General features: G+C 32.4%; 1 long non-coding RNA gene across 1 annotated transcript; it reads right to left on the reverse strand.

Annotated features, from left to right (window-relative positions):
• Positions 1 to 8,023: 8,023 nt before the first annotated feature.
• Positions 8,024 to 8,884, reverse strand: LOC131048409 (uncharacterized). Its single transcript, XR_009106414.2, has 2 exons — positions 8,801 to 8,884; positions 8,024 to 8,432 (listed from the first exon to the last, which is right to left on the reverse strand). It is a non-coding gene; the product is annotated as an uncharacterized LOC131048409 (long non-coding RNA).
• Positions 8,885 to 15,732: the final 6,848 nt, after the last annotated feature.

Raw genomic sequence — 15,732 nt, forward strand, 5'->3', positions numbered from 1 at the left:
TTTTTACTGCAACTTATGCTTTGCACACGAACAGGTACCTAATTTTCAGGATGTGCTCGATTGGAAAAATCATTAAAAAAAAAATACTCAACAAAAATTTACAAAAAAATACACATCTTCTAGTGCTCACTCTTAACTATCTTTTTGCCAAAGGATTTGTCAAAATATTTAATCTAACTATGCATTTTTTGATGTGCACGTTAGATACTGTTATATTTTTTCAGAAAAAAAATCAGGGTCTTTTTTTCGTGCGTGAAGAATTTGACCCCCTTGATCTTATCAAATTTTGAAAAATTTTAGTAGTTTAGAAACTAGATTCAGAGTACTACAATATTTGTTCTTTGATTATCTTCATATCTTGAGTGGATGACTTTCAAATTTTGCCTCCAAGTTCAGGTTCACCCGATTTCTGAAAAAAAAGTGTCCACTTATACCCCTTTTTTGATATCATCTTTGTGCACTTACCCTAATGGGTTCCTTCCAGATGTCTAAGTAAAATTTTAGTAATTCAAGTACTCTTCTCTTTATGTACATTTTTAGTTTTGGTAGTCACGATTGATGAGTTATTGGGTGCAAATAACATGAATCAAATAGTCATGGATCTATGTTTTATTTAGCCTCTTGTATGTGACCAAACTTATTCACAAGCCACTCTTAAACCACTCTACTTAAATATCACACTCTTTAGTGTTCAAATAGTCAATAGTAATTTTACACCCCATCCTTACCAAAAAGTGGTATATAATTGTCTTATTTTTATTGCTCAAAATTCATCTAACCATTAAATTGGGTGATGTTTAAGAGTATCCATTTGAATTAGGCGATGTTTAAGAATATACCTCTTGAACATGTTCTACTAGACCTCTCAAGATAATACAATAATTTAAGTGAATGGTCTACAATCCTACCATATTAATTCATAAACGAAATGTTCTTCAGTCATTCACTCTTGTGACATACATGGTGGTAGTATTATAGATTTGGAGTGAGTCATACCCATTGTGTCTTCTTCTATGTATCCTTGTGTTCTTTGTTTATTTATTGTTTTTTATTTCGAAGGACTGGGTTTAGTTTGTTGTTAATGTTGTTATAGTGATGTTGTTGCAATGTGATTCCATTGATAGTTTTGATATGTTAAGGGTCAGTGCCCTGGTTTTCACTGCTTTTTAATAAAAAACAATACCCATCCCAAACAGCATTGACACGACCATCACAATGTGTTTGTATAGTAGCACCATAGAAGATATCTTGGATAACAACTACTGTAATGAGGCGTTCTCATAGGGCAGGACGGAGAAATCCGCCTCAATTGCAGGAAGATTAATAACTAGTTTTACTCATCATTCACCCCAACTGTGTGTGTATTCTTGCTAACAATTACAACAAATTTTCACATACCATGTTAGGAGAGAAGACGAGTTGTTTAGGAATCCATGTTTACTTTCACTTTTGAAAAATGCACTCTCATCTTTTTTAAAGTTTTGTGAGTTTAAGTATTTAAATTTAACAGGTGTCACATTACTGTGTTTTATTTATTTTGTTTGTATATTTTTTTAATATTGAATTAAGAAAAGACGCTACTACAATTTATTTAAATAATACATTATGTTCTTAGGGATTTTGAACGTTTGCAAAGTGTTTGTGACTTTATATTATGATTAGATTATCAAACGTGGATAGAATTGATGGGATATATAATTTAAACATGTTATTGTTTTGGTGTGGCAAAAGATTTTGCTAAATGGTAGCTTAAATATTTTTAATAATTATAATAATTGTGGAATCGGTTTCAAGTTTAAGGATGATAAAATATTTTGTCCTCATTAATTTGTAATTTAAAGGAGTTTAATTTTAAAAGTATTGTTATTAGTATTTGTTGAGACTATAATATTGCTTTTATTAAATTCAATTTTATTACTTTTGTTCTTACAATAAAATTGATTTATTTATGATTATAATGCATGTGTAAAATGATCTAATTATGTTTATAGAACCTTTCATACTTAAAGATAAAGTTGAAAATGCAAAAATGACTTAGTTGATATAATATATTTGTAAAATGAGCAAAGATTTAGAAGGATAATGCATGGTGATGTTTTATATCATGAATGAAATAAATGAAAAAACTTGGAGTTATATAATAATTATAAGTTTGTGACTAAACTCATCAATGGTGGTGCACTTTGCAAAATTGTTGCAAGCAATAGCTTATGAAAATGGGAGCATGCACCTAATTCACCAATCTTCATTGTTTTGAAGTTTTAGTGTTACATTGGACTTGCATGCCCCTAATCCCACCCCCTTCTTCATTGTTTGGAGTTTTAATGTTACATTGAATTTGCATGCCCCTAATCTACCATGCTTGCAACAATGATAAAGTTGTTATACTTAAAAAATAACAATTGTTATATCATAAATATATATAAATTAATGATGATGAAAATTTTATTTATAATTTTTTAAATACTTTGTAAAAATACTTAAATTTCTATTACGTTTTAAAAATATTAATAAATAAGTAAAAGGAAAATAATATTGATTTTTAATTAAAAATAAATATTAATTAATTATTTTAAGAAAAAAAATATTAATTAATTTAAATAGAATTAATACAAAAATTAGATTTTGATTCAAGTTTGAAAATATAATTATCAATTTCTTTTAAAATAGTGAAACTAACTCAAACAACCTAAAACCCACAAAGTTGTCTTTTCCTTTGATTCATTATCCTTGCATAATGGATTTTTGTTTTTGTTTTTACCATTATTTATAATTTTTTAAATTTTTATTATATATTAGAAATAAGTAGAAGAAAGCATTTCACATTTTTAAGTGAGAAAATAATTTTATGTTAATATTTTGTAATAAAATAACTCAAATTTTTAAATTTTTATTATATATTACACTTTTAAAATATGAAAAAGTAATATTAGAAAGAATAGAAATAGTTTACATATACAACACCTTCGAGCAGTTGATAACAAAGATGCACACAGATTGAACACAACTGTGACATAACAAAGATGCACAAAGATTGTACTCAGCTGTGACATAACAAGGATGCACAAAGATTGACACACAGCTGTGAGATAACTCAGAAATTCCAAAAATATTAACCCATCCAATTACATACCGTCCAATTACATACTACACAAAATTCAAACCAAAACCAATGGATAAAGGTACAAAACCATCAACTACAAAATAATATCTCTGACATTAATTTTCAATCTACCAAACCAGGTTTTTCTAAATTCAGCACCTTCAAGCAGCTGATAACAAAGATTCAACTCAGCTGCGACAAAACTCAGAATTCACAAATATTAACTCATCCATATCAACCCTTAAAAACCTAGGTACCAGGACCCAACACCATATAAGCAAAATGATCAAAACAAAACAGGGAACAACCTGAGAGGGCAGACCAGTACATATAACAACAGTTAATACCATATAAAAGCACCTGAAATCAACTGTCATCACATTTCTTATCTAACTTGTCAATGTAGGACTTAATATCTTTTTCCAATGAGTTTAAGTCTATAATCAATACATTCCATAATCCTCTTATTAGAACAGCCAACAAAGGGGAAATATCCAGATCCTCTTATTTTCAATCTGCCAAAACGGATTTTCTTAAATTGATGCCTTTCATAGAATGCTACTTTAAAAAAAAAAATTAGAATTCACAAATATTAACTCATCCATATCAACCCTTCAAAACCTAGGTACCAGGAATATAACCAGCTAAGCAAAATGATCAAAACAAGGAACAACCTAAAAGAGCAGACCAGTACATATAACAACAATTAATACCATATAAAAGCACCTGAGATCAATTGTCATCATCCTCTTATTAGAACAACCAACAAAGGGGAAATATCCAGATCCTCTTATTTTCAATCTGCCAAAATGAGTTTTTCTAAATTGATGCCTTTCATAGAATGCTACTTTAAAAAAAAATAATTAGTTTACAAATACAACACATTCAAGCTGTGGCAAAACTCAGAATTCACAAATATTAACTCATCCATATCAATCCTTCAAAACCTAGGTACCAGGACTCATCACCATATCACCAGCTAAGCAAAATATTAACTCATCCATATCAATTACATACCGTCCAATTACATACTAGATCCATATCAATTAATACCGTCCAATTACATACTACACAAAATTCAAACCAAAACCAATGGATAAAGGTACAAAACCATCAACTACAAAATAATATATCTGACATTAATTTTCAATATGCCAAACCCGGTTTTTCTAAATTGATGCCTTTCATAGAATGCTACTTTAAAAATAAAATAAAAATAGTTTACAAATTCAAGCAGTTGATAACAAAGATTCAACTCAGCTATGACAAAACTCAGAATTCACAAATTAACTCATCCATAATCCTCTTATTAGAACAACCAACAGGGGAAATATCCAGATCCTCTTATTTTCAATCTGCCAAACCGGGTTTTTAAAAATCAATATTATTTTCCTTTTATTTATTTATTATTATATTATTTTTTCACATTTTAAAAATGTAATATAAATTTCATTATATATATTTATTATATTATCATTGATTAAAAAAAATAAAATTAATATTAAAATATCAAATCATTAAAATAGATTATTAATAAAATCAATGGCTAAAAAAAGACTCTTCCACCCTCTACCTACACTTGATTAAAAAAATTATCAATTGAAATGATTTTTATCTATACCTCTTTTTCTTACCTTTCTCTGAGCAAACAATTTATATTATATTTATATTCTTATTATATTATATGAACTACAAAATAATATCTCTGACATTAATTTTCAATCCACCAAACGGGGTTTTTCTAAATTGATGCCTTTCATAGAATGCTACTTTAAAAAAAAAAATAGTTTACAAATACAGCACATTCAAGCAACTGATAATAAAGATTCAACTCAGCTGTGACAAGACTCAGAATTCACAAATATTAACTCATCCATATTACTTAGGACCCAGAACCATATAACCAGTACATATAATAACAGTTAATACCATATAAAAGCACCTAAGATCAACGGTCATCACATTTCTTATCCAACTTGTCAATGTAGGACTTCATATCTTTTTCCAATGAGTTAAGTCTATAATCAACACATTCCATAATCCTCTTATTAGAACAACCAACAGAGGGGAAATATCCAGATCCAGGTCACCATCAGAAGAAAGCCCAAGATCAATATGCACACCACACTGCAACAATACCTTTCCCCTCCTCCTGAGAGACAAATACATCTAGAGCACAATAGGAGTGACCTCCACCAGGCTAAACATCTCCACTAGGACAAACTCAAACACCAACATTGGAATAGACACCTTTGTCATCGACACTAGGATAGCTAGCACTATCTTCAGAAACAAGAAGAAAGGAATCCACCTTAAGCGAATCAGAATCACTAGACTATTGAAAAAAGCCATTGACCACCAGAATTTAAATTGGCCACTCATCATGATCATTAAATCATCTGACACCATGCCCCATGCCCCATTGGACAGTATGAGGATTAGATCTCGAAGAATTTTCTAGCTCAGTAGGGGACCCCATAAGACCGTGCAATTAATTAACGTTTTATATTTTCAAAAATGTTGCCAACTAGTTCAATAACAAAATGATCTAATCCTGCCAGGTTTTAACAATTTAATCTAGACTTTGCAGGCTAAAAAACATCTTATAAAGAAATTCTATCATACTCTAAATTCTATAATTACATTGAAATTCTATAGTAGTATTGCTATTTAATATCAATCTGAATAATCAATAAGCTCATTTCCCTTCAGAACCTTTCCAAGTCCATCCCACTTATGAAGGGTTATTCCTAGATGCAGGGCAATAACTAACATGACTGCTTAAAGTCTAGAGTTGGGCCACAGCCTTGAGGCCCCTATAAAATAGTTTTTTTACTCTCAATCAATGAGGTATTATTTCCTAATCCTGCGAGGTTTCAACAATTTAATCTTGACTTTGTAGGCTAAATAACATCTTATAAAGAAATTCTATCATACTATAAATTCTATAATAACATTGAAATTCTATAATAGTATTGCTTCCAAATTTAATATCAATCTGACTAATCAATAAGCTCATTTCCCTTCAGAACCTTTCCAAGTCCATCCCACTTGAGAAGGGTTGTTTCCTAGATGCAGGGCAATAACTAACATATGCCAGCCATAGTTGACTGCTTAAAGTTTAGAGTTGGGCCACAGCCTTGAGGCCCTATAAAATAGTTATTTTACTTTCAACCAATGAGGTACTATTTCCTAGATGCAGGGCAATAACCACAACATATGCCAGCCACGGTAGACTTAAAAGCCCAACCCACAACTTATCAGGCCCCTTGGGGCTAAAAATAAAATCTTGCTAATAAAAGGATTGTAATGACATAAGAATTGGCCTATCTAACAAGAGACAAAATACAATTCTGCCCAAACAAAATTTTCTTATCTACAATGTCAATTTCCTCAAATCCTTCAATAACAATTCAAAGCAAATGAGACTCAAAACTCAAAATAGCAGAATTTAGATCTCAGAACAACAAAACCCAAGTCAGAAACAGAGAAATTATAATTGGAAGGACCAACTTGTTCACCCAAAGCATTACAGAGTCACCTATATTACACAATACAGTAAATAAAGATGCAGTCAGAGAAAAATAAAAACTCATAGAATCTAACAGCCACTAATATGAACAACTTCATAATAATTTATTATTGTCCTGAAAGAAAGAACAACTTCGTTAATTTATTTTAAGAACAATTAGCAGAGTTTACTGGTAAATAAAATTTATGACCCATCACAACCTCAATTAACTAGGTTACCATAGCAGTATAGCATATGTTTTTCACGTACTACTATAAAAAGAGAATTTGTCCAGCCAGAGAATTAAAATAGTGCTCAACATACTTCAACAGAGCAGACACAAAATTTCCAAACCAAGAAAACAAAGCGCTGAGGAGAAGAAAACAATGCAAACAAAAAGGTTGTTGGAAGTAATATCTTCACAATTAATATTTCTAGCTGTACAATTAATCGTCTATTTTCTAACTTAGTTGCATATTAACATTCTTTCCTGTACATAGGTTGTACTTTCACAGAGTTCGTGCAGCAACAAAAATACGGGTGAAGGTAAGGTGTTTTGCAGACAAAGCCACTTTATACCCTAGAGAAGAACATCTCAGCCACAATATTCATGAGGGTATCATCACGTGAGAAAACAAACCACAAAACCAGAGGGTGCACGGAAAATTGTAAAAAAATGGTAAGAAAATGAGTGATATCACCAAATAAAGAAAATGTTAAATTACCATTATAACATCTGAACAAACAATTACAGCAATTTCAATCACACATTCATGGAAAAAGGAAATACAAACATAGATAAATGTGTCTTACATCTCCATTCTGCTTGTGCTTAGACCATGCCAAATGAAGGTCACCATCTATGAAAGTAGATAACGCATAGAGTACATAGTCAAATCAGCCATGGAGATTATCTGAAATCAAATTAAAAAAAGGGTGACAAACGCTATGAAATAAAATAAAGTAGAAAGGAGCACAGAAGTGATAGAACAAATTTATTCTCTAAAGAAAATTAAACGCTATGAAATAGACAGGATGCTACATGTTTTTTACTTACAATAAAAAAAGAATTTGTCCATGCGAAAAAAAAATAGTACTCGTTTTAGACAAAATTTACAAAAGACTAATAGAATCCATACCATTAAAACAAGTGAACAAAAAACTAGGGTAATTTCAAATCCTTCAGTAACAATTCAAGCAAATGAGACTCAAGCTCAAAACACTTAGATCCCGGAACAGAAAAACCTAAGTCAGAAATAGAGTAATAATATGTTTCTTTCATAAAATCTAACAACCACCAACACGAGCAGCTTCATAGTAATTATCTGAAATGAAATTTAAAAAAAAGGCTAATTACAAAATATAACAGAATAGAGGGAAGGACATTAATAAAATAAAACAGAAAGAAGTACAGCGTGGATAGAATAAATTTATTTTCTAAAGAAAATCAAACGCTATAAAATAGCCAGGATGCTACAAAATCAAACGCTATAAAAAGAAAACATTATTATACAGGAAAATCATAAATGAAGTTGCGCAATAAAATCTGAACCCTACGGGACAGAATGGGATTTCCGAGCTGGGGATCATCCTCAGGCATTAGATGGCCTTGTCGACCAAAACTTACAGGACCTCCTAGAATTGGGCAAACATGAGCTTCCCCGTGGCCACCAGGACGATTGTGGTGTTGTCCATGGAAACCCCAATCGCAGTGCCATGGAAACCACAATTGTCCTTCGAGAAAACCTAAAGAAGCAGCCAGGAGGCCAGAGCTACCCCACGCCGACCCAAAACTTCAGCATAAGCGCCGCATTTGACCTGCAAAACAAAGAAAAATATTTCAAGCTGTGCTACCCCACAGTTTTCAGATATTGAACTGTGTAGAAATGATCTAAGGTTGCCTCTATATATATACAGAAATCAACTGCCTTCATCAACGGTCCTTTCATCAACGACATTTTTCTGTAAAAAGAAAAAGAATACAGACAGGCCCTTTCATCAACGGCTTTTTTTTATAAATAGCAAAAAAACACAGGCCTTTTCATCAACGGCATTATTCTATAAATAGCAAAAAAACACAGGCCCTTTCATCAACGGCATTTTTCTGTAAAAGCAAAAAAAATCAGATAGGCCCTTTCATCAACGGCACTATTCTATAAAAAAGGGCAAAAAAAAACAAAACAGACCGTTGCAATGGTTATCCAGCCCCTCGGCGCTGAGTACAGATAGGCTACACTCAGCAACATAAGCAAAGGTTAAATGTCTGGAAATATAACAGACAAACAGATATTGGCAAAAACTATATTTTTAAAGTTTATATTACCAATTTTTTAAAAGTGATTTTTATTTTTACTTTTTGTTTTTAAATTACTAATTTAATAATTTAATATTATCATTACTTTGATTTCATAATGTAAAGGTTTTATCTTTCTAAAATTATTTTTTCATATTTTCTAAAATCAATTTCATAAAAAAATATAGATTTTTAATTATAATTTAATATTTTAAAAAATAATTTAATAATCTATTTTTCATTTAATTATTTTTAATAATTATCATTATTATCATGTTTCATAATATAAGTGATCAATCATTAAAAAAACTAGTCTTAAAAGAGGTAGAACCATCAAATAAAATGGAATAGACAAACATTGAAAATAAAAATTTGGTCAATAGTTCCTTAATGAATTAATAGAATTGAAATATAACATGGATGCACAAACAACTAAAAGAGTATGAAGAGTAAATTAAGATAAGAGAGAAATCAAGCAAGAGTAGTTAGTTAGAGATTTAATGTATGAGTTTTTAGTCAATTAATGATTTTTTAATTAGGGAATTAATTACAAATCTAAAGATCACAATTTTAGACGTGTTTGAAGGATTGGTAATCACAAACTCTCTCGAATTTCAATGTAGATCTAAGAGTACTAAAATTAGTAGGGACAATGGTTCACAAAGAGAAGAGTTAATAAGAACTTTGAATTTTTAGGAGGACAATATTGAAAAATAAAATGAAAAGTTGGATAATTTTTTTAGAAATTTAGAATATGCCACGAAAAATTTGAAATCATTTTAAAAAAATATCAATAGAAAAGATGAATATAATACATCAAATTTTAGTAATAAAAGTATATCAACTAATAGTGAATCACAAAATGACACATTCGTAAAGCTCAAAAAGCACCACAAGGAGATGAGCCCCCTGGACCAATTATCATCCCCAAATTGAATAAGAACCAAATATTTAAATATTATACATTAGAATAGAGGAACAAGACAAACAAATGTAGAGTGGAACGTGCAAAAAAACATAGCTAAATCAAAAGAAGCTAACTTTCAATAACAATATGATATGTAATCAAACTTTCTATCTTTGGGAAATACTAAAGATGTTGGAGAAAATCTATATATTTTAGAATCTACATATAGAAGTTTGTGCATCTAAGACTTGTATAAAACTAAGTTGTCTTACTTTGTCAAAACTTCAAGGAAAATAGAGAATGCTCTTGTCTATTATCGTGTGCTATGTTATTTATTTTTTAGTTCATCTCAAATAAGAAAAAATGGGTTATATTTTATAGTAGAATGTAGCTTTCAATAAATTTAAATGTGGAGATGGATTAATTATGTTATAAGAGATGTTAGTAATAATATATTTGTCTGTAAAATAATATATGTAAAAGATGTTAAGAGATATTTTATTGAGCAATCTATTTTATTTGTATATAATTTTTCTTTTTGAACAGTAAGTTGGATGTTTTTGAAGTGTCTATTCAAGATAGATATGTAAGTTATATACTCTATTACAATGTGTAATGATTGATTATTTTCTATTTGTATTAGATATAAAGTATATAAAACTTCAATAATTATTTTTAATCACTCTCTTTGAAAGTAGCACTAATAAATGTTAAATGAATTACATTCAAACCAAGATGAACTATAAGATAATTTCCTAACCACTCCCAAATAAAATAAAATAAAGAAAAAATTCAAGATAATTAAAAATCAGCGCATGAGTGTGAAAAAATAAATGTCACAACAAATAATCCATAATTTTCAAATAAATATATTATCTAACAATCACACCTTGGTGTGCAATGAGCACACATAAGAGCTATGCCAAGTCAATTAAAAAAATGTGGTCAACATTATACAAAGGTCTCAATGGAGAAGTGAGCTTCAAATCATCTATGCATCCACTTACATGGATCCAAACATGATTGAAATAGAACCTCTAAATCAGATTGTTAATTAGGATCCATTACCAACATGCTCATTTTATGTTTGTAATAGGCAGAGATAGGGAAAGATATAAGGGGGGAGAGTGAGATAGAGAGAGAGGGGGGAGGGGGTTAAAGAGATATAGATAAGTGATACAGATAGAGAGGAAGATAGAGAGGAAGATGTAGGAGAGGGATATGGAGAGAAGGAGAGGGAAAGATAAAAAGAGATGGAAGAAAGGGATACATAGAGATGGAAGAGATAAACATAAAGAGAGGGAGAGAACGAGAACATGAGAAATAGAAAGATAAAGATATAGACAGAGAGTGATGTATTGAGAGAGGTAGAGAGAGACGAAGAGATAATAAGATAGAGATAGAGAGAGATGAAAGAATAATTTTTGAGAGATACAGATAAAGAGGCAAACACATATAGATATAAAAGTCTAGGAAGAGGGAAAGAGATAGAGAGACATGTCTAGAGAGACAAAGGGAAAGAGGAAGATGGAAAGAAATAGATAGAGTATAGGGAGATACAGATAGAGAGACATAGGGAGGTAGAGAGGGAGAGGGAAAGGGAGAGGAAGAGAGGTGTGTGTGTGTGTGTGTGTGTGTGTATATATATATATATATATATATATATATAGAGAGAGAGAGAGAGAGAGATGGAATGAATAAGAGAGAGAGGGAGAGGGAAATATGGGAAGGTAGAGATAGATGGGGGAAAGAGAGTTAAAGGAGGTGATAGAGATAAGTAATAGAGAGAAAGAGCCCAAAAAGATAGAGAGACAAAAATAGAGATAAAGATAGGGAGGGAGAAATGGGGAGTGTATGAGAGAGACATATAGAGATGGAGGTAGGGAGGGAGAAATAGGTAGTGTATGTGTGTGAGAGTGAGAGAGAGATATAGAGATGGATATAGAAATGCATATATTTAGAGAGATGATAGAGGAGAAGTAGAGCGATATGAAAATAAGAATAAAAAGAGGGAGAGATAAAGAGATATATATAGTGGTAAAGAGAAAGAGAGAGAGAGAGAGAGAGAGAGAGAGAGAGAGAGAGAGAGAGAGAGAGAGAGAGAGAGAGAGAGAGAGAGATGCAAGGAGAGGTAAGGATATCTATGTTAGTCCCAACTGGTACTGAGAGGGGAGGGGTGAATTAGTACATTACTAGTTTTAACCAATTGAAACTTTATTTTAAGTTTGAACTAATTAACCATTCACCAATGCAAACATTTACTGCAAAAGATTAAGCATACATGAAAAGATACACAAAGACACTGAATTATCTCGTGGAAACCCAATAGGGAGAAAACCACGGTGTGAGTAGGAACTCACAAAATTTTTACTCTTTTGAAGTACACCTGGTTAAGAGCCATCCATGTTAGGAGATTACAAAGACACTGTTAGGTGCCACTCGGTTAAAGGATTTTGAACAAGGTCGGTTAGTGCCTTTACCTTGTTAAAGGTAGCCTGGTTAAACAACTTAGAACATCAACCAAGATGTCACCCGATTAAGGGATTTTTACAATGGGACATGTTAAAGTCCACCCAGTTAAGGGATTTAAGTTGCAGTTGTTAGAAAGCAACAGATGGATGATCTTCTAAAACTACTACTCATTAGCTTGGTCAGAACACACTGAAGCATCACCCTAGATCTGCATCAGTTGTGTCTGTTCTACACAACTCTGATCTCCTGAATGCACTATCAACTCTTCTTTCTATTGATTCGTTGATCCTTGAATATCACATTGTCGGTCCTCTATCACTTGAGTTACCACTCAGTGAAACTCCACTCTACCAGTCTTCTGTCATTTAGCTCTGTAATCTCTTAAAATTCCCCCTGTGTCCACTTTCACATTATCTTAACTCACCTTGACAACAACCATCTCAAGAATGAGATAAGTGTATTTATAGACCCTTTTAGTCTATCGCCAACTTTCCCTCAAAAACATACCTTTCAAAATTCTGTTGTTAGGCCTTAAATTATGCCTTTGAAATCATGCAAGAATCTCTGTCAATATAGTCGAACAAGTTGATTTAGCTAGTTGTAACTGAACGTTACAAGTCTGTCTGTTACCAACTCTTCCGATGTACCAATCAAAACCTGTCTAGCCGATTTCCTCTTGTATACCGGTCTATTCTTTGCTTAGTCGGTGAACCTCTTTTGTGTCGATCTACTCACCGCTACTCGATCTTCTTACTATTTGCCAGTCCACTCACTGCTTGTCGGTCTACTCACTGCTTGTCGGTCTACTTACTGCTAATGGACTGTGAAGACTAAGGAGATGATGTTGCCAAAAATGACAACCATACCATTTATCAGTCATACAAAACAGTGTCAAAATACCAACGAACTCCCCCTTTGGCATTGGTGGCAAATACTACAAACTGCTACAAAATTATGCCAGCTCTGGCCCTTGTTCCTGACAAGATTCCAAAATTCCCCCTTTTGCCATCGATATTAAAGACTATCCAAAAGAAAATTTGTCAAAATAAAGCAAAAAAACTCTTTAAAGTTTTCTTGAACCACTTTCAAGGAAGATTCCCATGAAGATTGAATTTGTTTCATGGTGGTGAAGTGGGCATGTAAGAATGCAATGAAGACCTCCATATCATCAACTGTCTTACAGTCAGGTGCGTGTATTAGGCAGTCTGCTTCATTAATGTTCAGTTGCATGAAATCAATAATTGGTTCTAAATAGCACTGGAGCTCTAACAAACTAAGACTTCTTTTGTCTTCTTCATCTTTCAACCTTCTGATTTTATGATTGAGCATTTTGACTTTTCCAATAAAGGTTGATGTTGAACTGCTAAGGGGATCAAACGAGCTTACCATATCTTGAATCTCCTTTTGAATCTGATTTTTTTTATCTTCCAAGTCTTTGATTAAAGCAAGAAATTTTGAAGATTTCATCAGTAGTTGACCAACTTGCTACAGTATGGTTTTAACTTCTTCTGTTCTAGTGGAAAGAGCAACTTTTCCAATTGTTATCTACTCCATTAGGTTATCTCCTCACTTTGTTTCATATTGCCTAACTGCAACCTTCTCTAGATCGGTTGCCTCTAAACTGACTTCTTTAACCAGAGTATCCAATCGATCAATAATGGGCGTAGTATCATCAATTGCAATGTCCGAGATGAGATCAAAGAGAATTGTTTTGGCAGAAGTGAGGATTCTTGCCTTCTTTTTCTTTTCTCTCATTTTTACCTTTTTAGCTTGGATTCTCAATTTTTCTGAGACTTTCATCAACTGTTTGGGGGTCATTTTATTTATATCAATGACCAAGTCACCTTCTTCTTCCTCCTCTATTCCTTCTTCTGTTTCTAAAGTCTCAACTTCTAAGCTAGTTGTTGTGATGATTCTTACCTTTTTCTTTTCACTTTTATTATCTAAGTCTAACTTCCTCTTTGCCAGAGGGGTATCCATCAATACTGCGTTATCCTTTATTTTCGTCTCTTCCTCTTTTCCTTCCTATGTTTTCTTCTCTTCCTTTTTTCCTTCCTCTCTTTTCTTCTCTTCCTCTTTTCATTCCTCTATTCTCTTATCTTCCTCTATCTTATTTTCTTCCTCTTTTCCTTCTTGAGAGAGATTAGGAGTTGGTGTCAATAAGGTTCTATGAGGTGTATCCTCATAAGGAATGTCTTCAACTAACACTTCATCTTGATCGGAAAGCTTAGTTTTGTTAGCTTCCTTCACCGATTGTTCGATACCCTTTGTCTGATTGAGGATGTCTGAGACAACATTTCCTTTTATTTCCTCAACTGTGAAAGTATCAAATTCTTCACTGGAGTCTTTTTCCTTAGCTTTTCCTTTGATAAGGACAACTGCACCTTTGTCCTGTTTTGTTTCTTTTTCAATTTCTTCTTCAGTTTTCTTTTGTTGGTTCATAATTTCCTTTCACAAGGCAACACCTTTAGCATGTACTCCTCCCACTTCTCCTAATGCCACTCTCCCAGTTCTATTCCTGATTTTGAAATGTTGAATGCATGCTTCAGCCACTAGTGAAGCTTGTTTAAGGTCTAATTCATGTTGCACTTTCATGAGTACTTTTATTTTGAGTTCCTTTTCAATAGCTAGAGTTGTCTTCCATCTTCCTTCAATGTGATCTAGCAGGTCTGATGGGATAATCCCATATAATTCATTAGGAGTCCTACAAAAATTATGCAAGTTCAAAATCAAGGCATTGTCAAGTTTCCTTTTGTCTTCTTCATTACTGATGGAATATCTCCTTCCAACACCACCCAAACCTCCAAACTCTTTGATCCCATGCACCAACTCATCAATTGTTGGAGCCTTGTTCCTCCCACTTCTTCTAACCTCCTTTATTTCCACATTTGATAAGGTGTCAGTGATATCACCTTCTTTCTCATCCTTTTTAGGCTTTGGATCACTATTTTTCTTTCTGGTGTAAGTCACTCCTACTGGTCTATCTTTACTTGGTGAAGATATTGGAGTACTTAGATCCTTTTCCTTTGAGTATGTTGCAGGCTTGGTTGCTGCAACCCCCTTAGATTTTGTCTTTGTCACTTTCTTCTTTCCACCTGTTGATTCTTCATCTTTATCAAGTGTGACCCCTGTTTGCACACTCACACTGGTGGAGGTAGTGGCACCAGATGCTTCACCTCCATATTTCTTATCGAGGGTATCAATCATTTTCCTTACTTTTGTTTTTATGATAGGCACCTAAAGTTCCTGTTTAATTTTAGAGCTTGCCTCCTCATATGTTCCAAACCTATTTGCCTTAGAGTCTACCGATTTAGATAGAAGCATATTGATATGAATTTTAACAAGATCTGCTGCAACCTCATAGCCCATAGGTGGAAACCAAAAAGTTCTGGGTTGAACTACTTGAATAATACAACAATCTGTGTCTACAAGAAAATAGATGTTGT

Source organism: Cryptomeria japonica, chromosome 8, assembly GCF_030272615.1.
Source record: "Cryptomeria japonica chromosome 8, Sugi_1.0, whole genome shotgun sequence".
NCBI lineage: Eukaryota > Viridiplantae > Streptophyta > Pinopsida > Cupressales > Cupressaceae > Cryptomeria > Cryptomeria japonica.